The sequence below is a fragment of the Lonchura striata genome, chromosome Z (genome assembly GCF_050655825.1).
Source record: "Lonchura striata isolate lonStrDom1 chromosome Z, ASM5065582v1, whole genome shotgun sequence".
Taxonomy (NCBI): domain Eukaryota; kingdom Metazoa; phylum Chordata; class Aves; order Passeriformes; family Estrildidae; genus Lonchura; species Lonchura striata.
The window spans coordinates 53822256-53843796 of NC_140740.1; the positions used below are offsets into that span (position 1 = coordinate 53822256).

Genomic DNA, 21541 nt, shown 5'->3' on the forward strand with positions numbered 1-21541 from the left:
AAAATATGTTCTGATTTAAATTGTAATGAAATTTAATATATTGTAAACCAGGTTAAACTAAGCAGCAAATCCTACTTCCGTTACCACTTTTTCTTCCCTGCAACAAAAGCAGAAAATTAAAAAGGACAGGAGTCCAGCAAAGTTACAAAATCTTGTTTTATATCACTTTGACAAGGTCCATTTTAAAAACCACCTGTTACAGTTTGCTGTGATACATTGCTTTGAAGTAAGTAAACTTAGAGGTAGAACAGACAGCAGCAATCACAAGCAAAATTTAAAAATACTCAATTGGATTTTTCTGAATGAACACAAATGCTCATTTTAACATTAGAACAGAGGAAAAAATAAGCAGATCAGCTCTCAGGGACGCATGTTCTCATATTCTTGAAAATGGCCTCGAGTCCCAGCTATATTAGCTGATGCAGTTATATGAAGAGGCCTCCTCTTTATTTGAGTAGGTTTTATTTTAATGGTAAGATAATTACAGCTACAACCAATTTAATATTGAATATATTTATTTTAACCATTCTTACTGAAGTAGTTGTTTCCCAGCTGCTAAACCTAAAGAAGGAAGGACTGAAAAGTTCATGAAAACAAAGTATTTAGTATTGAAAGTGATGTGGTGGAAAAAACAGACAAGGTGAAGTTTAGATACTGAAAAAACTGAAAAATTAAAAGGTAAGATCAAGTTTAAGCAAGTAAGAGTTTTATTCAACTTATTATTTATAAATGTAAATAAAATAGTTTAAATTTTACATTTTAGAACAGAGGAGGCAGAATATAATTAGTATAATCCATCTAATAGACCAAGTAGATACAATGCCTATTTTCAAGGTTGGAATATAGAGAAGTGTTTCCTGTATATTTCTTCATGAAACCAAGGTAAAGTATATTTGATTTTTTTTGTAGTAACAGTAAAAAAATGTATATCCCAACAGTGAAAAAATGTTCAAAATGTATTTGAAAGACTGGATGAGTTGGAAGAAGAGAGAAAAGGTGAAGAGGTGTTTTCAGCTACAGTCTTGAGTATTGGAGAGAAAAAGAGAAAGATTGGTGGCAAGGATGAGGAATTTGGGAGTGTCAGGGCAGGCAGTTAAACAGAAGTGGATGCTGATAGACAAAATTGTCCAGTCATGTACATTTTGGTTTTAGATTAAGCATTAGCTCAAAGAGTACAGAATCATAGAATTTTGTTCTGTGTTTCATGCCTTGTACTGTATACAACACAAGATCACACAGTTTATGTAGAGAATTTCCTACTTTTGAAGGGGCATGAGGCATTATCAGTTTTCTTGAATGTTCTCATCTTTTCCCATTATGAGTGGTGGGTTGTAGGTTTTATCATAATGCTTAAATTTTCTAATGGTTGCAAGGAAATGCTTTTCAACGTATGGTGATCAGAGAGTTGAATGTCTATTCTGCAGACTGTGATAACCAAAGACATTATCAAGATGTTTTTCACTACGGCAGTGGATGGATGTGTTCTTGCATGAAATAGACCCATAATCAATATAAACCAGCAGTGGGACGATTCATGAAGGCATAAAAGAAGGGAATAGGTAGATATAGTGGTATCATTCAGAGATTCATCAGTCATCATGACATATTGCTAAGAGTAGTAAAGGTTGCCAGACTCTGAAGAAACATCTGTGTGAGAAAGAGTTTCTGGAAAATAAGATGTGGAAGATTTTAATGAAGTGAAATGCATAAAGGGAATTTGGAAAAAAAACCAACCAAACAAACAAAGGAATTAAACTGGCACTCTAATGAAAGGATGTCAAATTATGGTTTTTAGTTCAAAAGTAGATTACTAGAAGAATAAAAGTTAGAAACTTCATTAGGTTAAGACTCATGAGTAAGGACCATAAATCAAAAACTGGTCAAGAGGAGAGATGCAGTTGATAATAGTTTGTTTATCATTAATTCTGTGTCTGAATGTTCTCACCCATTGAAAGAAATGCACCAAAGAAACATTTCAAATGTCAGAACTGTAACAAAGGCATCAGACTCAGATAATGTGAATAAGAAAGAAGCAGATAATGGAGAGAAGAGGGTATTTTACATAGGCATTCAAATGATACATCTTTGATAACACAACTAATAACTTATAGTGAAAAGAGGGTTAGTGGTGATACCTCAGTATTACAGAAGAGTGGTCTTAGCACAGTGTCATAGTTTCAGTTTGTATTATGTTTCAAGCACAGGAAATTTTGGGAACTTTTATTTTTACTATTTGTAAACAAAATAGTCATGTAATGCTCCAAGATAAAATGGATTTTACACATAAAGAAAAAATATATGTTCTTTCTTCAGAAACACAATTTAAGATAATGTAAGGCTGCCAAGTTATTTTAGATTAGGAATCTATTTGTTTCAAAGTAGTATACTTCAAATACCTCTGGAGATGCTGAGAGTCTTTTCTTCTCTTTTCCAACTGTTAGGGACATAACAATTTCAGTGGTTTCAGTCAAACCTTTCCCATATGGAAGAGAGAGTAAAATTATAACATAATTGATTATTTCATAGTACTGTCTCACTTACAAAATGCCTAGCCAGTACCTTTCAGTAGCAAGTTTTATATGTTGTAAGGAAGTAATGGCTTTTCCAAGCAGTCTGCAACTGCAATTGTCCAGTGACCAAGTGACCATAGCCAGAGCTTGTCTTTGAGTTGATTATTCCGTAATTCTTTGACCTTATTATTCCATAATTCTGAAGTACTATTAGCTCCCAGATAAAACTAAATGCTAGATATTTGGGTAAGGAAGATGTGGGAATACTTGTTCAGCTTTTTATTTTAATGATCACTGAATGAAAATCTGGGAATGCTTGTTTAGCTTTTTATTTTAATGATCACTGAATGAAAATCTTGGAATTTTTGAAGGAGCTGGAAATTATTTTGGATCTTCAATCCATTGCATAAATGTTCTATGTAATCATTCAGATCTCTTTCTAGTTTAAAGTATAGACGGATGATAGTGTTAAAAAAGTGTGATTGGCCTAGAGAGTAGGAAAAAAGCTCATAAAATTCAGAAATATTTAAAAAAGATGTATTTAGAAGTCAGAGGAGAGATTTCTGTGTTTTGGTATGAACTATTATATTATTATATTGGTATATGAATGTCAATCTGTGTTCTTAATTTACTATTTAGCAACCAATTAAATTTTACCTTGAGATCTTGAGTTTCTTCAAATGTACTGAATCCATAAGACACCAAATGCATCTTTAAGGTTTCAGGGACACAATTTTGTAAAGTCAGCAGAAGTTACTCAAATGATAGAAAAAGGACAAGCAGAGGTTAATGTGTGCAGAATAATAATTTACAGTGCTGAAACAAAGATCTGAAAAGAATCAGAAAAAAACAGCACTATACCATGAGGGAATAAATTCAGTAAGTTTAAAAAAGTGATATCCAGAGGACTGCTGATGCCCATCCTGAAAGACAGGAAAAATTATTTTATTTGCAAATATACGTGTACTTCTCCTTCAATATTTTTTCCTCTTCTTTCTTGAAAATACATTTTTGTAGATCACTAAAAAAAATTGTAGTGGGGGCTACCTGAGGAAATATTTTCTGTCAACTTCATGATCACATGATCACCTGCACTATGTGTTATTTGGGTACCATTTTGTGTCAGAAAAAAACAAACCAAACCAAACCAAACCAAACCAAACCAAACCAAACCAAACCAAACCAAAACCAAAACCAAAACCAAAACCAAAACAAAAACAAAAACAAAACCAAAAACAAGAACCAACCAACCAAACAAACAACAAAAAAATCCCAACAAAACCAAGCAAAAAAAAAATTGAGTACTGAAGAAAGATATGGACTCTTCAATTCCCTGCCATAGGCTTTCTTCCTTCACACTGGCTTTAGCTACTAGGAAACTAAGGAAAAATTGAGTTTGATGGTTGACTCAAGAGCAAAATATTATTTCTTAAAAGAAACACCAACTTGGTATTAGATGAGCAGCTGAATGAGCTTACCCAGTATCCACAGAAGCAGGAGATCTCACAGAAGAAAAACAGCAAGAATATGCAGACAAGAACAGGAGGAAAGGGATCCCACTGTGAAAGCATTGTGCCAGGTTAGTGTAAAAAATATATCTTGCAGGTAAAATGGTTTAGGATAAAACCTGTTACAGGTGAAAATGGTAGAAAAAGTCATATGGAATATGATATCTACAAGCAGATAGTTTGTCACTGGAATTTAGGCTAAAACTCAGAGAAATCTTCTGGCATAACTGTATCATTTTGCAGATCTTAGTGGTACATTTAGGTATTTCTAGGTAGAAACAAAGCAATGAGAATTTATGCTAAAACAACTTCTCCATATACCTGTAGGTGGATTCATATATTTTCATTTAGTATAGTACAATTACCTGTCTCATTTATTACCGACCAAGATGTGAAACTGCAAGGTGAGGTCAAAGTATCATCAAGGGTATCTTCATCACTTCAATATCATTGCCTTAAAAAGCACTGACCAGGAGAAGTAGATGACCTCATTTCAAAATTATTACAGTACAGAGAACTCAGTTTCAACATTATAATTCATTTTCCTACAGAATATTTCAAATTTATGATCAGTTTCCTGACATATAATAGCTAATCGTTAAGGATAGCCACTTTAACATAATATGAATACGCATTTCTCCATAGTTAATACAACAGTTCCTGCATTAGCATTATTGACTAAGGTGCATTTAACTTCTTCACTAATACTTAATGGAAGGTTAATGCATAAGTCAGAAGATTAAATGGCTTTTACTTAAAACAAGTATATTGATTAAAATAACTTAGTGTGGTTTTTAAAGATGATTATATAAAAGTAGTCACACTTTTTAATATTTTATTAAATATTATGAGCAAAATGTGGGCTTCACTGACCAAAATTACTGGAAGTTATTGTACTAATTGTGACTTGAGCTAATTATTGCTCACAGTTAACAAATGAGTATTTTATACTGAAAGGTAATAAATCATTCCTGCTAAATTCAGCACTCAAAGTTAGCTTTATTCCATAAGTCTAGGAACTGCCTTGCAATGGTGAGGACAGTCCTTCATATGTTACCTTCTCTTTCTTATGCATGGCACTACTGAACAACAGGGTAACCTTCCAAGTACAGATTTTCTGTTCATTTCCAATAAAGAATGCTCCTGTTTTCTTCTCATGGGCAAATATTTCTATTCAAATGTATGTGTTAAATTTTATATACTTCATATCTTAAATTACAACATGCAGCCACGAAGCTGGGGCTAGGCAAATTATCTTGTGGAAGGTTTAGTTTTGAGATTCTGCACATATGCAGCACCTCAGATCTGATCCCACAGTTGTATGAAATAAGAAGCTTGGAGCCATTTTTCCATTTATTCACTTTAGTTTCATCTTAGTAAAATGCTTGTGCTGAGAATTTTTTGCATTATCCTATGTAGGGCTTCTCCTGGGGACTGTTGCTACATGTTCTGAACTTTATTGTAGAATTGTTTCCATCAAAGAAAAAGGGATGAAATGTTAAAACATTTATGTAAACACTGTGTATTAGTAGCAGTGTATTAAGTTATCCTGTGACATTGGTGACTATCTTATGCTGCTGAGGTACAAGTTGTAGGTCAAAGCAGATGAGCCTGGTAAAACATGTTTTGGTTATGTCAGCTTTTTGATTCAGACCAGCTCTAATCTCAGGAGAATGCTAAGGATAGACTATTTCTGTTTGACTGGTACTGTGATTCTCTTTGTTTCCTGAGAGGCACTGCACCTGCAAGACGTCTCTCTTTACATCTTTCAGAAACACAGCTGATCTGTCATGGCTTTTTTTTGAACTAGACTTTAAAAGAAACCTTAGGTAACAACAATAAGAGCATATGGTGTTAAAAAGACAGTAATAATTGTGTTCCTCAAACACCCATTTGCTCATTGAGAAAAAAATGAAGATTAGCTGTAACATTTCATGGCTCTGGTAGAAAACATTTTTTATTTCTCTCCCTTTTTAAATTTCACTCATGCTTCTTTAAGTACAGTACATGTTTACTAAAACTCAAATGGAATAAATAATTTGTATAGCAGAAAATAGCTAAGATAAAATTATTACTTTTCATGTTAGAAAAGGGAGGATGACAGAGAGGTAAGATAGTCCAAAAATTTTTGAGTGACCTGGAAGACAGTAAGCAAGAGGCTACTGTTGCATTTGATACCTGCACTGCACTTCCCCAGGCAGGTATCAAATGCAACTAAGACAGTGTATTCAAAGAAAGGAAATATATCTGATTAAATATAGTTGAGCTATGATACAGCTTGCCATAGAAAGGTGCAGGTGATATATAGGTATATATGGATTCGATAACTGAATGGATATATCCAAGGAAGTAAATTCCACTATGGGATATAAAATTCAAAACTCTGCTTCTGGATAAGAAAATTCTAAGCGGAAGAAGCATTCTGGAGAAATCCTTTTTATTTAATAAAGTCAGTCCAAAACTGAGGGAGCAGCTTTAAGCAGAAGACTGAAAGGAGATAGTTAGGAGTAACTAGGATCATATCTTTGCTTAATTCCCAGAGAAAAATCTGGCAAAAAATAATTTCAGAGTTGACTTTGTCCTTTCTAATTTTGTTCCAGACACAATGTACTTTTCTTTCTGTTCATTTTATCTAGATAAAAAACTAGTTTAGCAACACCAAAACACCTTCACACTTTCAGTCTCACATTATTTCAGAGCTGGGCTGGACATCCAGGTGGAATATTGTGGAATATTGTGGCAGTTATTTTCAATTTCTCCTTTAAAGTCCTTGTAAGCTTGAGCAGGTAGCGACTGTAGTACAGCAAGATGTTTTGTGTTTAATTGTTATTACATTGTTAATCCATTAAATCTTGAACCAAAGATAATGTTAGCAAAAGATGATGATACCATTCATGAAAAAAAGTCTAAAGAAAGTTGCTATAAAAAGGGCTGAAACTAAAAATAATGTCTGATTGAATGATGGTAAACTGATTCAGTTTAAATTAAATTATAGTAGGTTTGCAATGAGAACTTGGGTTTCAAAAGGGCAAACCTTAATAAATTAAGGGAACTCATTACCAAAGTTGCTGACTACTCTGACCTCTGAGATCTGAATGTGGAGGAGGTAAAAATTTTAAAGAAATCTATCAAATCAGTGGTACTGCCATAAGATTACAGGATAGGAAATGTCAAGAGTTGGTATAAAGGAGAAGAAGTGAATGAGAAGGGTAAGAAGAGATTAGTCTGATCTCAGTAGTATACTAGGATTTAGCTTTTAAAGAGCTGAATAAAATAATTGAGGTAGAATAGAAAATGCAACATAGGTTTGACTAAGGCAGGACTAATCTGATATCCTTTTCTGATAATGTTTTTCTTCCACAGAAGGAAATGCAAACTCGATTTACCAAAGTATTTGATATGGGGCCACATAGGAAATTACAACTTCATCTAGAGAGGGGCCACATAGGAAATTACTACTTCATCTAGAAAGTGCAGGGATTAGGAAAATAATTGGCAAGTGGACAAAGAACCGTAAAGGACAAAAAAGCTTGCTGGCAAGGAACTATTGGGTTCTATGAAGGCTGTTTGAGGAGTTCAAGTATCCCGACTCTGATCTCTCTATTCCTGTTAGTGACATTTAAAAAGCAAAAAGAAAAGAAAAATATTAAAGGAACAAAAGTAAAACTTAAAGATGAGCAAAACTGAGTTATCAAAGAAAAAGCCATGTGTAGTTATCAACCGGCCATAACTGACTGATCTTGAGGGACTAAAACGTTGGAAAATGAAAATCAATTGGTTTTGGGATGAGTAGTAAGATCTTCTACATTAAAAGGTAGCATCAGCTGGAAAAGAATGTTGAAGACCTGGAGATTTTGATCTTTCTTAGATGATAAGAATGATTAGAAGAAGTTAGACTGCTACCCAAAGATAAAATATTTTTACTTTGCACCAAGTAGTAATTTACTACTCAGAAAGAGTTTCTTTCAAACAGATTCAATAGTATTCTCTTCTAACAAGCCAAATGAAGGCTTCAGAATATATGTGACACATTCATTAACAAGTTTAAATTATAAGAAAGAAAAAGCAAAGCCATTTATAAGAAGTGTTAAAAAAACTGTGAAGAGTTTCTCATAACTCTTTTATGAGAGGCAAATGGACTCAGTGATCCAGAAAACCATTCCAGTCCTGTATTGACACACTAGAAGAAAGACCACAAGCTGTCTATGAGAGTAAAATATCTATATTAACACAGATAAAAGTTAAAATTACTTTTTTATTACATGATACCTTAGGTAAAAAAAAAAATCTTCAACAATGTCCTAATTTCTATTTTATTTTTTAGAATTAAATCAACACTGGCTAGGCTAATAAGTGTTAAGCAAAAATTTTAAAGAAAGATTAAGGTTCTATTTTTTCTTACAATAGGAATGTGAATATGCTTTTTAACAGTTTTAGTTGGTTAAATGGCAAAAGAGAAAAGCAACGTGAATCAGTAGCTACAACTTGCTTGAAAGCTCTGTTGCAACCCCTGGGATAAAAACGAGATTGAATTGCTTGGGTCCAATACAGGATGCTTGTCACAATGAGGAAGGAACAAATTAAGAGGGGAATTTGGTGGTCCAGTGAATGGAACATCTTCTTCCATCTTCCTCCAAACATAACTTTCTTCTAAGCTAAAGCACAAGCGAAAAAGAAATTGAGAGAAATTTTATTTGTTTTTTTTCGTTTTGTTTTGTCGAGATCACTGCTTTCTCGTGACAAAGCAAAGCCATGGACCTGACACAGATTGGCACATGCTGCCTGGGAAAAAGCTGCATCTGCCCTTGTGCAGAGCATGCAGGCACAGGTGGTGCTGCAAAGCCAGGCTGCACACTGCCTCTTCCCACCTGTGTGTGACCAGGCAGCATTCCTGAGAGCAGGCAAATCACTGCTGCTGCCAGGCTGACTGAGCTGCCCTGAATCCCCATGGGACTACTTGAGAATGACCTGAGCTGCTGAACTGTCTTTGACTGTAGTTATAACTGTTATAAACAATAATTATTAATATTTTCATAATGACATTATAATTTGAAATATTCCTAATGTTCAATTTCATTTAGCTTCCTTTAGATTTTAATTAAATATGAAATTTTACAAATATGCAGATGTGTTTTTTTATCTTATTCAGAGCTTCAGACTTGAATCTGACTAATATTAATTTACACATGAGCAAACCATTTCACTTAAAATATATCTTGTGAAAATTGAATCTTTCATAAGGTCAGCTGCTGTAATTTCAGAATATTCAATGATTTTACTCTTCTATTTTTAGGGATGCAAAACACATGTTTTAGAATAAAGCCTTCATCCCACCTGAAAGGAGATTTTTAGTACTACTATATGAGTATGGGAAGCACTCATTACTTTGTGCTGCAGTCTTCAAAGAATTTGCCTCACTTTTAAAGGACTTAGAGCAAAGTGTGTTCACCAGAGCCTAAACTGCTATCTCAGCAAATTAGTATAATAATTTATACACATAAAATCAGTCTCTAAGTATTATAATAAATACATTTAAAATGCCAAATATATTATATAAATTTAAAGTATTAATATTATGAGTTTAATTTTATTTTATTAAAGTGTTTAAAGTTGGTAGCAAGAGTTCTGAAGACCCTTTTCCAGCATCAAAAGCTCTGCAACACTTTTAAAATTGGATTTGAAAGAGTACTTCACTTTCTGTGCTGAAATGCCTGTTATTTTTCAAGATCCCATTATCTCCTTAAGGAAAAAATTGCAGTGAAACTTAAATCCTTACTTCAGTGCATGCAGATAATGAGCTTCTCTACCTTTAAATAGGTAATGTCTGGGATCTCAGTATTTACATCTGGAAGTGAATCTTGGGAGAAGACAATACTACTCTTAAGTAAAATAAAGGACAACTCTGTTTGCTGAGCCTTCCGGAAAGCCCAGCAAGAAGACTTCCAAGGTCATACCTCTTTGAAAATCTGACAGCAGTTCAGTTCATTGGACAATGTAAATTCAGCTTTTTCCTCATTTGTGTGCAGAACAAACCATCATTAATCTAACATAAGAATACATTTACCTCCTTGAGCAGAGAGGCAGTTGTCCTGAAGTAAGTAGAGAGCAGAGATGCTATGTGCATGGAGGCACTGCATGTGGTGTCCAGTGAGAGGAATACAGACAAATATCCCACAGCTTTGTGTCTGGCCATGACAATGAAAATAAAAATATTATATGCTGATATAGTTGCTATTAAGTTCATGAGAAGACAATAGCAGTTAAACTTGTAATTTCATAAAAGTATAGAAAGGGAGCTGGTTTTAAGTTAGAAAAGCACCCATCATAGGAGGTTCCTAAAACACATTCCTCTGATAGCTCAGGTACCTAAAGTAAGGATGGAGGCATGCACTTTAATTTCCCTGGTATAGTTAACATCTGACCTTTGACATCATGGCCATAGCTTGCTAATATATTTATTTACTCATACAGTGGTGATCCACAATTAATTCTTCAGCCTAGTTAGGAGGGTAGGAGAGAACAACTGAAACTCTTAATCTCTTTCTGAGGCAGTTGTAAAGCAACAGAGAAACAGTTAAGAAAAAAATGCAATACAAAAAGGGGGTGGGGGAGGGGGAACCAAGGAGTTGAACTGTAAGAACATTTGTCCAAACAGAGAGATTTAAGTACTGTCAGAATTATTTCATTACCTGAAAGACCAAAAGCTGTAAGAGTAGAGTGGAAAAATCCAATGCTTCATTTGCATGTTTAGTGCTGCATTCAAACCTAAACTGCTGTCTGCAAAGACAGTTTTGTTATGGCAAGCTATAGGACTGCTGGGGTGTCAGGAATAAGACTGAGAAACTTCCTGTAAAAATGGGAGCTAACCCTGAACTAAACATCCTTTTGAGCCTTTCTGTTATACTAACAGAAACAAACACATCTTAAATATAATTAACTGTACTCTGAGCATACTGACAGGCTTAGATTAATCAGGAAATATACCAATTTCTATTTTTAATTCTAGCTAATTTAAACAAGAAATAGATGTGCAAACTGTGATCATTACATGCATGCCTGAAGCAGAATTGAAAACATTGCAACAAACACTGAAAGGTGCTGTAATATTTATCAGGTATGTTTTTAACTAGTTTCTAAGTGGTGTGGATGAACTGCAATTTTTTTTTCCAATATTAGAATGCAGGAAGGAGAGAACTTTCCCATATTCTGATTTTAGACACATCTTTTAATTCCAGACATGAGAGATTGACCAAGTTTGGGTGCTACATACCAAAACCCCTATATCACTGTTCTTCTCAGCTGGACAGAGGAAAGAAGTTGTTGTGAAAGGCTCATGGGTTGAGGTAAGGGCATGGAGAGATCCCTCCTGGGAAAAACAAACATGATTTGGGGAAATTAACTGAATGTACTGCCAATCAAGTTAGAATAGAATAGGGAGAAACAAAAACTAAATATTAAAACACCTTCCTCCCACACCTCCTTTCTTCCTGGACTCAATTTTGTATTTGATTTTCTCCCTCACAATGTGCAGGGGATAGGAAATGGGAATTATGATCATCACATGTTATCTCTGCTGCTCCTTCCTTCTCAGGGAAGGGCTCCTGCTCCTGCTCCACCATGCAGTCCCCAGCACAGGAGGCAGTCATTCATGAGCTTCTCAAATGCGGGTCTTTGCCATGGGCTACAGTTCTTCATCCCAGCATGGATTTGTCACAGGGTCACAGATCTCTCCAGCAAACCTGTTCCAGTGTGAGCTCCTCTCTTCTGGGGTCCACAGGGTCCATAGGTCCGACAGGCCTGCTCCAGTGTGAGCTGTCCCCAGCATCACGCCTCCTTCCAGAATGTCCACCTCTCTGCCATGGCCTCCCCTGTGAGCTGAGGTGGATCTCTGCTCCACCATGACCTCCACGGGCTGCAGGGACACAGCTGGCTCTCTGTGATCTCACAGGGGAAGCTCTGCCCCAGCAGCTGGAGTACCTCGTGTCCCTCCTGCACTGACTGTGAACATGTGTCCCTCATTTCCTCACTCCTTTATCCTGGCTGTACTTGTACAGCAGGTTTTTTTTTCCTCCCTTAGGAACTGCCACTACCAACAACGGGCTCAGCCTTGGACAAGTCCTTCTCACAGCTGGCTGTACTGCCCCTGGCCAACATGAAGAAAACTCCTGGCATCTTCTCCCAGAAGCCCTCCCAGGACCTGCATTCTACCAAGCCCTTGCTATGTCAATGCTATACACCTAGCTATGTGAATACACTAATTCAATCTATATAAAAGAAGGCATTTTTATAAGACTGTGCATTTGCTACAGCTAGATTTCTGCTGGAAAGAAATACGAAGCTATTAAGAAAACTAAAAGAATAATGCTTAAGTGGTAAAAGCTTGTTTGCATAGACCCCCAGTAAATATCTGCATTAAAAAAAAAAAAAAAGTTTTTATCCATTTCAGAATAAGTGGTATTAAGATAAAAAGATATCTGTAAAATAAGTAGTGAAAGACTTAAAAATGCAAGAAAATTAAATTCAGTCTGTAATTGTGAAAATTTTAGGAAAGATGATCCTTAGATTTTAAACGGTTGCTTTTTTTTCTAAAATCCCTTGTATTGATAATATAAACACAATCATAATGACTATGTTGGTGATCATCTGAAGTCTAATGACCAAGAGAAATTTTAAATTTCACCTTCCCCTCAGGTAAACCCTGTTGTACTAAGATGGTGAGTCCTATGTGCTTAGTATAGAGCACAAAGGGAGCCTGATCATGCTTGAATGAGAGTGTTATATTGACTTGAATAGGAGCAAGATTGCTCCATCAGTCTAGATTTTCTTTCTTCTCCTTCTTTTGTTTCAGATTGGTAACTCTGACTTGAGCTGTCAGTCAAAAACCTTACTAGATGAGATTCAATGGCACATTCATATTTCCAATGACATTATGGATTTATATTATACATATATTTATGTTTCGCTTACAGTTTAACAGCAATAGACCTTTAGAACATGAGTGCTGAACACACCTGATTGCTTCCTTGTATTAGGAGCCCAACTTTGGCTTAAGTTTTTTACATAGAGAATGAATGTTTCTTAAATGTACATAAATTCAGCTTTTACCTTCACTTTATTTTGTAAAAGAGTTACAAAGATTTTGATTATATATGGAAAATTCAGGGTAAAATTTCCTATGGTTTTGGCCTGCTGCATTAATTGTTCTTGACTTTGATAATTAACTACGATCATCTACCTGTACCTGGAAAGTACATGATTTTTTTATATGCTTTTCATATTTTTTTCAGGCTAGAAAAATAAGAGTTTACTTTAGGCAAAGCTCAACTCTGAAGGCTTTAATTGAACTGTCTCAGTGAGATATCTTTATTTTGGATTACATTTTATTTAATCCTGACTTAAAAAGCATGCTGCTGGTCTTGGACTGCATAGAATTATGTAAAAACCTTCAAGGTGTGATTGCATTGCTTAAATGCTACATCTTGAATATTTCATTGTACTTAAATATATTTTTTGTCAGTCTAATATTTTTCTTTTATCTGAACTGTGGTCCCAGTGAGGTGAACTAATTTCTGTATAATTTCAGTAACAACTAAACTTAGCATGTTTTCTGTACTAGCATGTTTTCTATTAAATCAGATGTCATTAAGTCAGGCTGGGTCAAGGTATGGTTCTCCATTTATTTCCCTCAAAAAGTTTTACACAGGAGATAATGCACCAGTTTTCAGTCTAACTGGTAAATATCTTTGTTTAATACTTTCTGGGCAATAAAACTTATTATAAGTTAAGTACTAAATAGTTATTTAAATTATTGACTCTTACAATATTCCAGTACTGCGCAAATTCAACCCTATCAGGCTACAGGATGACCTTCTGAGTTATCAGACTAAAGACCAGGCTGAAGATGTGGTTTTTTGCTGCTTTTTTTTTTTAAACTGCTTCCACCACAAACTATTTTGGTTTACTGAAGTAATATAGAAGAATAAAATATAGAATATAGAATTATAGAAGAATAGTAATATAGAATGTACATAAAATGGTATTTCACGTGATTTCTTGCACAACATAAAGTTTATTTCCTGTGGTTTTTAAATATACATTGGATGCATTTGATATTTTCAGTCTTGGCTTTTAAATACAGTGGTCTTCTAAGCTGTTCCCTTAAGCAGTATCAGTGTGTCCAAAACCTTACAGGAAATGCAATTTTAGCCTTGCATTCATTGACATCTCTCACCTTTCTTTTGTTCAGTTTAGTCTTCTTATTCATCTGTGCTCTCATTTTCAAATTCTCACTGTGGCATTTTCTGTGATCATTGACTCTTTCCCACCTTCCTTCTTTTATTCTTGTTTTGGTTCTCATTCAGTCTTTCAGAACTGTCATATTATACCTCTAAATTACAATTTATAATTATGATTTTTTAAAAGCTTCTAACTATACTTCCTTCTTGACTTCTCCCTCACTTTTGATATTCTCCAGATCTTAAAATTACTTCTCAATATATTTGTTTTTTTATTTTTTGAATGTTAACTTGAATAGACATTTCTTTATTTTCTTTCAAGTATGTTACTTTGTTCTCACCCAAGATAATCAGGAATTTGTATATTTCTTTTTATATCTAATGAAGACTTTTTTTGTTTTTTAATTTATAAATTGTTTTAATTGTTTTGGGCAATAATTTGAATGAAATCAACTGTGTGCACCTAAAATTCATTATGATAGTGAGTGTAAAAAGGTGCCTTAGGTCATTTCTTTCTTTGCACTGTTAAGCTTTTCAAAAAGTCGTGTAGTTTTATACATTATAACATGTTTCATACAAATTTCATGTTTTGGTATGATCCTTGGAATATTCTGTCTTGTCTCTGTTACCTGCCAGGAACTATGTAAATATAATTCTAGTGTATATTAAAATCAAACAACAATTATTAAAACTTTTTTGTGAGAAATAGGAAGTGGGAAGATCTAGGTTCTGTAGAAAGTTGAGGATGTCACTATGTCAGGTCAGCACTTTTTAGAATAATATATTCATTTAGTTAGATTATTACAGCATAGTACAATTCTCTCATTCTCTGCCATTATCTATGCAGTTGTGCACTGAGGATATTTTTAGCTTTTGATAGTGTTGTTACCAATATTGTTTGTCTAGATATTAATTTATCAAGTATAACACTTATTAAAGATCATCTTTCAAATTTTTGTGGAAATAGCTCTCTCATGTGCTTCTGTTACTCCATTCTCTAATTTCTATGCTTTAAGGAGACACTCTGAATTTCTGCAGGATGATGGAGAAAGGAGTAACCTACCAGATGACTGAGCGTCACACTCATAGCTGTACTGCCTCCTCACAAATACTCACACCATGAAGGTATGATAATTTTGTAACTGACTTCCCAAATACATCCATGTCAATAAATAAAGCAGATCCACTCTTCAGCCTCAGTCTGAATGGTAGGGTAGAGATCACATCCATATGTGGAAAATAATAATTCCCTTTAATTGTTCATGTGGCAATAGACGTCACAAAACACTGAAAAATAAGGAGACTAAGGGAGCAAGTTGCAATACAACTGAGTTGCATGAGGGTAGGATGCCCAAAGACTTTTCCCAGGAAGGATCAGTGATAAGAAGATTCTGGAAATAAACATATGAAGTGGAGCAGAAACTGAAAACACTATCCACTGAGATTACCTCCTCCCTCTTGATGTGACTGTATTTAATTTGCATATAAACTGGCTATGTTGTTTGCAATTTCCATCCCAGAGTCTGGGACTTAAGAATGCATATTGTTAAGAAAGCAAAGTATTTCTTGGTATTAGAGCTAATCAGGAATACCAACTTTTCCCTAAAACACTGTTCTGTCACTGGGCTGAGGAGAAATTGGAAAGACACAATGGCTCTGGCCAAAGATAATTGCTAGATTGTTCTTGCTGCGCCATAGTTTACTGGGAGGAGATTACAACTTGGGAGCTATAGTCATTCCCTTATGTTCCACAGCTCACTCCGTATAAATCTCAATATTTGTAGACAGTAACATTTTCTAACTGTAATTCTAAGCAAACACTATGAAAATAAAATTATAATGTCTAAACACTTCATGCATGTTTTATCCTTAAAAGGAGATCCAAGACTTATTAATCCCAGCAACTTTAGTTAACACCCCTCTGAAAGATAATTCAGACTGGCAAATGAGTGTCTCTCCACACTTCACACTCCATACTCCACACACCAAAAGCAAAGACTCCTCTCCCTCCCTCCCTCCCTCCCTCCCTCTCTCCCTCCCTCCCTCTCTCCCTCCCTCCCTCCCCCCTTCCTTCCTTCCTTCCTTCCTTCCTTCCTTCCTTCCTTCCTTCCTTCCTTCCTTCCTTCCTTCCTTCCTTCCTTCCTTCCTTCCTTCCTTCCTTCCTTCCTTCCTTCCTTCCTTCCTTCCTTCCTTCCTTCCTTCCTCCCTCCCTCCCTCCCTCCCTCCCTCCCTCCTTCCCTTCCTCCCTCCCTTCCTCCCTCCTTCCCTTCCACCCTTCCCCCCCACTCAGAAATTCCTGCTCAGCATCACTCATGTCTTCCTTTTTCTCCTCAGGGGCCTGTAGTGGTTTGACCTTGGCTGGATGCCACGTGCTTACCAAACCACTCCATCAGTGCCTTTCGTAATCTGAGATAATGCAATTTATTAAAGAAAGAAAGAAAAAAAAAACAACAACAACAAAAAAAAACCCACCAAGTTTGCATATGTATAAGAAAAGCGAAAAGTTAAATTGTACTTCCCATCAGTGACACTTCCTGGTAAGGAGGGCCTCAGCATGCAGAGTGGAGCTCTGGAAGGCAAACATTTTTGGATAACAAATGTCCTCCGGGTTCCTCCTCTCTCCCTTAGCTTTCATATCTGAGCTACACAACATGGAATATCCCTTTGGTCAGCTGGCCTGGTTGTGTCCCCTCCCAGGATCTTGCCTACTGTCAGACCCTTGATAGAGTTGAGAGGGGAAGTCAGAGGGACAGCACTGCTCAGCAGGATCCAAAACACTAGTGTGTTATCAACACTTTTCCAGCTACCAGAGCAAAGCACAGCTCTGTGAGAGCTCCTATGAAAAAATGAACTCCAGCTAAGTCAGACCCACTACAGGGCCTTGTGCTGTGGTCTCTGGAGTGTTCCTCTCACTGACTCCCCATTTGTTACCTCTCATAACCTCTGCTGAGTCCTGCTCACCTTTTATAGCACTGCCATGACTGTCAGAGTTCACTTGTGACAGGAGAGACTGCTGTTGTCACTCCCGGCCCATGGCACTCCCTGTAGACCATGTCCAGCGCAAAATCATTCACAATTAGTATTTTTCAGTGACAGAAATGGCTGCACAAGCAGGATAAGACATACCACAAGACCTGACTCCCACTTCACAGTGGGGCATATTCTTTCCACTAGCTACACTTCTGGAACTGCCATGGATACCTACTTACCAGTTACCCTTTAGCTGCTTTGCTTGTTTTTGCACACCCTGCTGGAAATGCCCCTGATTATATAGGGCAGACAAATAGGAAACCAGAAACCAGCCTTCTCTATCTTCTGTGAAGTCTCCCACTTTTTAAGGAGCCTTCTACTCTGCCTTGCAATCTTCCCATCACAGCTTATTTCCTTTGCATCACTAGGTGTACTGTGCTGTGCTTTATTTCACACCTCAATCCCAAAAAGTGGTGCAAGGAAGGGAGCAAGATCAGGAGTCCTCATGAAGCCTGGACAGGTCATGGGTATTTCAGTTTGATGCTGAAATTAGGCTAAAAAAACCTCAGTGAGTAAGGAGGTTTTAAGTGAAATGTGAAGACTGAGAAATGCTGAACAGGAGTGACTGTAAAAGCAAATGAGATTATAGGGAAGAGGCAGGATTAAAATAAAGAAGAAAAAGTGGAGGAGGGATTGCTTGGAGCAGGGAAAACAGAAGGTACAATGAAGAAGGAAATTGACAGAGAAAAAAGAAAAATCTGTGCCCAGTACAGATTGCTCTTTCAGATCTTGAAATCAACATTCTTCGCTCTAATCTGTATTCAGCTTCCAAGAAAAAGAAATCTCTCTGAGAAAATAATTCTTTGGTCCTTAGCTTAGCATTCGTACAATGGAAGTAATAGCCTTTCACCTGAAAAATTAAGCCACTAAAGTTTGTGAGGCACTTAAACTGATGAGTGTTGAAAAAAATCCGAGTTAGGTCTGTCTACAATGCAGAGGATGAATTGTGCACTGGAAAAGCACAAGATATCACAAACAACAGAGACAAGAGATAAGAAATTCCATATTTTGTACCAATAATCAACAGACTCAGGGAAGAAAAAAAGGCACAGTTCTGAGCTCACCAGTTGAAAATGGTGTCCTGATGCACAAATCCCGACCAAGGGAGATCAACATAAATCTTGTTTTTTTAATAGTTAATAACATCCCATTAACAAGACACTTTCTGAGCATAATATTTTTTTTTTGTCAAAGAACAAGTGTATTTTTCTGAGAGTTACTGCTCTCTAGTATTCTGCATAAGTTAATCAATATCTAAATCCTTTTCTTAACCCCTTAACAGCAAAATAGCTATTGCAGCTACATAAATTAAACATCTTCCCCTCTGTTTCACGTCAGTTTGTTATTTTACTCTAAATTTCCACATTTTCCATTTTTTTTCAGCCTTTTGCACAACTATACTTTCAATTATCTGGACTTGTCCTGCCTCTAATGGCATGTTAAAGTGAATCAGTACAGTCATCATAACCTAATGTGGGTTTACTACTTACTACCAGCATTTTCAGCTTATGTTTAAATCCTTATTCAATCCTTGCATCTTTTTCTTAAGTGTGAAAATCTGTTTCTGATGTCGTTACAGTGTTCCTGTTCTGGATTCCTAAATGTAAATATGTCACTAGGATGCTTGGTTCTTTTATTGTCTACTCTAATCCTAATTGATACTTCTTGACTTGTTGGAACCTGTTACTGTCAAGCACTCCATGGTATCTCCCTGTGACATTCTTTAGAAATTCCATGTGGTTTTATTTTCTTTATTGTTGTTGTTTGTTGCTTTGGTTTTTTGTGTTTTTTCTTTTTCCATTTTTAGACAAAAGGGGGTTTGCACTATTGATTATTCTTATTCATCTTGCTATACTTAAAAGAATAGAGATACTTAAGGAAAATACATTACTTTTTCTTTCTAGCTGAAAATGTACAACTTAAATGGTGCACTTCATCTGATGCCTTGATATGGAAAGGAAAACTGCTATGACAATGTCCTTTTTTTTACCCTGTTAAAAACTTTAGTCTTATTCTAGACAATGTGCTTTTAATTTACACAGAACTTTTCAGTCTCTATCCCTTTTTTATTGTTGTGACTGTATAATGTGTCTAGGGCACACACAGTATGATACAACCAGTAATGACATTACACTACCAGTATGCTGGGGGCTGAGTTCCTGTTTATGGTTAGACCCCAATATTAATTGATGAAAATAGTTCAGGAAACAGAAGCCCATGCATTTTTATCAGCTCAGCTTTCATAGACCACATACAATTTGTTTAAAATATACATTCAACATATTGAAAATTAATAGTAAATCCAGGTTTTAAACCTAATTCTGAAATCCATGGTATGCATGAATAATTACTGTTTAACAAAATTATAGATGCTAGGATAAATGCAAACCAATCCTTCATTGGAAACAGCAGCGGAGACCTAACAGATAGCACAAAGAGATACCATATGAGAATACATCCACTGAACATCCACTTAATTTGCAAGAGTTCAAAGGACATTCAATCCCAACAGAATGACATAAAAAAGGATTGTAAAAATATCTTGTCAAGCAGCATTGTTGTGCTGTCTAACTTTTTAATCGTAGCATAATGTTAATGCTATTAGAGTTTCTATAAAGACACACAGAGGTCAAGGATGCCAGTGGGAAAAAAAAGGAAAAGGGGGAAAGAAGAAAAGGTTATACATGCTAATTACATTTTCTGGAGCTTAGTATGATGGTGTGACCTATATTTATGCATTTTGGCCTGATGATATTATTTTAAACAACTATTTCAATATTAACTGCTTTTACAGTGGGATATGAAACTGGTTATAGAAGATCAGGGAAAAATAAAGTATCCTTGCACTGCAAAAGATGATTCCCCCAGCTCTTCTCAGTGGAAAATCTTATATTTTCTGTTTACCCAAATTTATGCTTCAGTACTTCCATACACAAGAAGACAAGTTAGATGGATATTTGCAGAGGTACATATACACAATGGATCTTCAATAAAACTAATTTCATACACATATAGATCTGCAATTACATGTGCTGAGGAGCACAAAATTGTATTCAAATCTTCATGTAGCAGTTATAGATATCAAATTGGTTACCTTATTTTCAAATAAAAATTAATGCCTACATGCAATTTTCACTTACTTTTACATATCTTCACCTTGTTTCAGGGAAGAATGCCATAAGCAACACAACTTAGTGCAAGAACTTAATGTCTTTCATGGTTCCAGTGACAGTGGGGAAATTTGCTGCTATTCTTGGGCATTTTTTACATCATTATTCATATTTGTACAAGCTTGTACTATATTGCAACTTTACTGTTAAATATTGCCTCTGGCCTGTAGTTGGCATGGTCTATTTAAATTTCAGTAGGAGAAAAAGACACCTTCTTTTTGTATTATGTGATCAAAATTTTGAAGCTCTGTAATTTTCTTGCTGCTCACAGAAACAAAGCATCTAGGCACACTGAGAAAGCTTTTTCTACAAGCTATAAATATTTGCTATTTGTAAAACCTCAATGAAGGATATAGTTATTAAAAAACTAAAGGAAGAAAATTACTAATAATGATTGGTTTGAGCTAATGAGATGTTTTTATGCAAATGTATGAACCTTAAATATGACCTGGAAACAAAAGACTGCTTAACAGTTACTATTAAGCTATACATTAGGAGATCAATTAAAGAGAATTTCTTTCTAATGATCAAGCTGTACAAGAGTTGCTATGGAAACCTGGAAAAGGAGAGATTCAGAATGCAAAATTGCAATAGAAACAAAACCAATATTTGTAAACAAGTATTGTAGAATGTGTATAATCAGTTAAATAACAAAAGACTGTTTCTTTTCCTCTCCAATATATTTGAAAGAAGGGCACTTTTCCATATGAAGGTGCCAGTTTAATTGCTATTTGGATGCCATAAAGAAAGATGATGCCAAGGAAATCTTTCTGTAATCAATAACAGTTCACTAAATTACAAATGGGATAGAAAAACAGAAATACTTTAAAGGTCTCAAGGAATTGTACAGTCATGTCATTACAAATTGCTGGCAAATTAAAAAACATATCTATGGCAAAGAAAGTGCAAACACAGGTAGTTAAAAGCAAGATTAATTCCTTCCCTCATACCTTAAAATAATGTGGTACTTGTATCAGAAGCTTAAAATATTCAGATTGACTTTTACAAAGGGTGCCAGCCACTTCATATGTTTTAATTTAGGTTGTATCACCTGTATCTTGTGCAATTGGTGAATACCCATAAAATAC

General features: G+C 35.4%; 1 long non-coding RNA gene across 1 annotated transcript in view; it reads left to right on the top strand.

Moving 5' to 3' along the window:
• Positions 1 to 16238, top strand: part of LOC146763835 (uncharacterized) — a 35305-nt gene extending 19067 nt beyond the window's left edge. Inside the window, exons 2-3 of the long non-coding RNA XR_014951734.1 lie at positions 11254 to 11361; positions 12096 to 16238. This is a non-coding gene — a long non-coding RNA (uncharacterized LOC146763835). The remainder of the gene's footprint in view (positions 1 to 11253; positions 11362 to 12095) is intronic.
• Positions 16239 to 21541: the final 5303 nt, after the last annotated feature.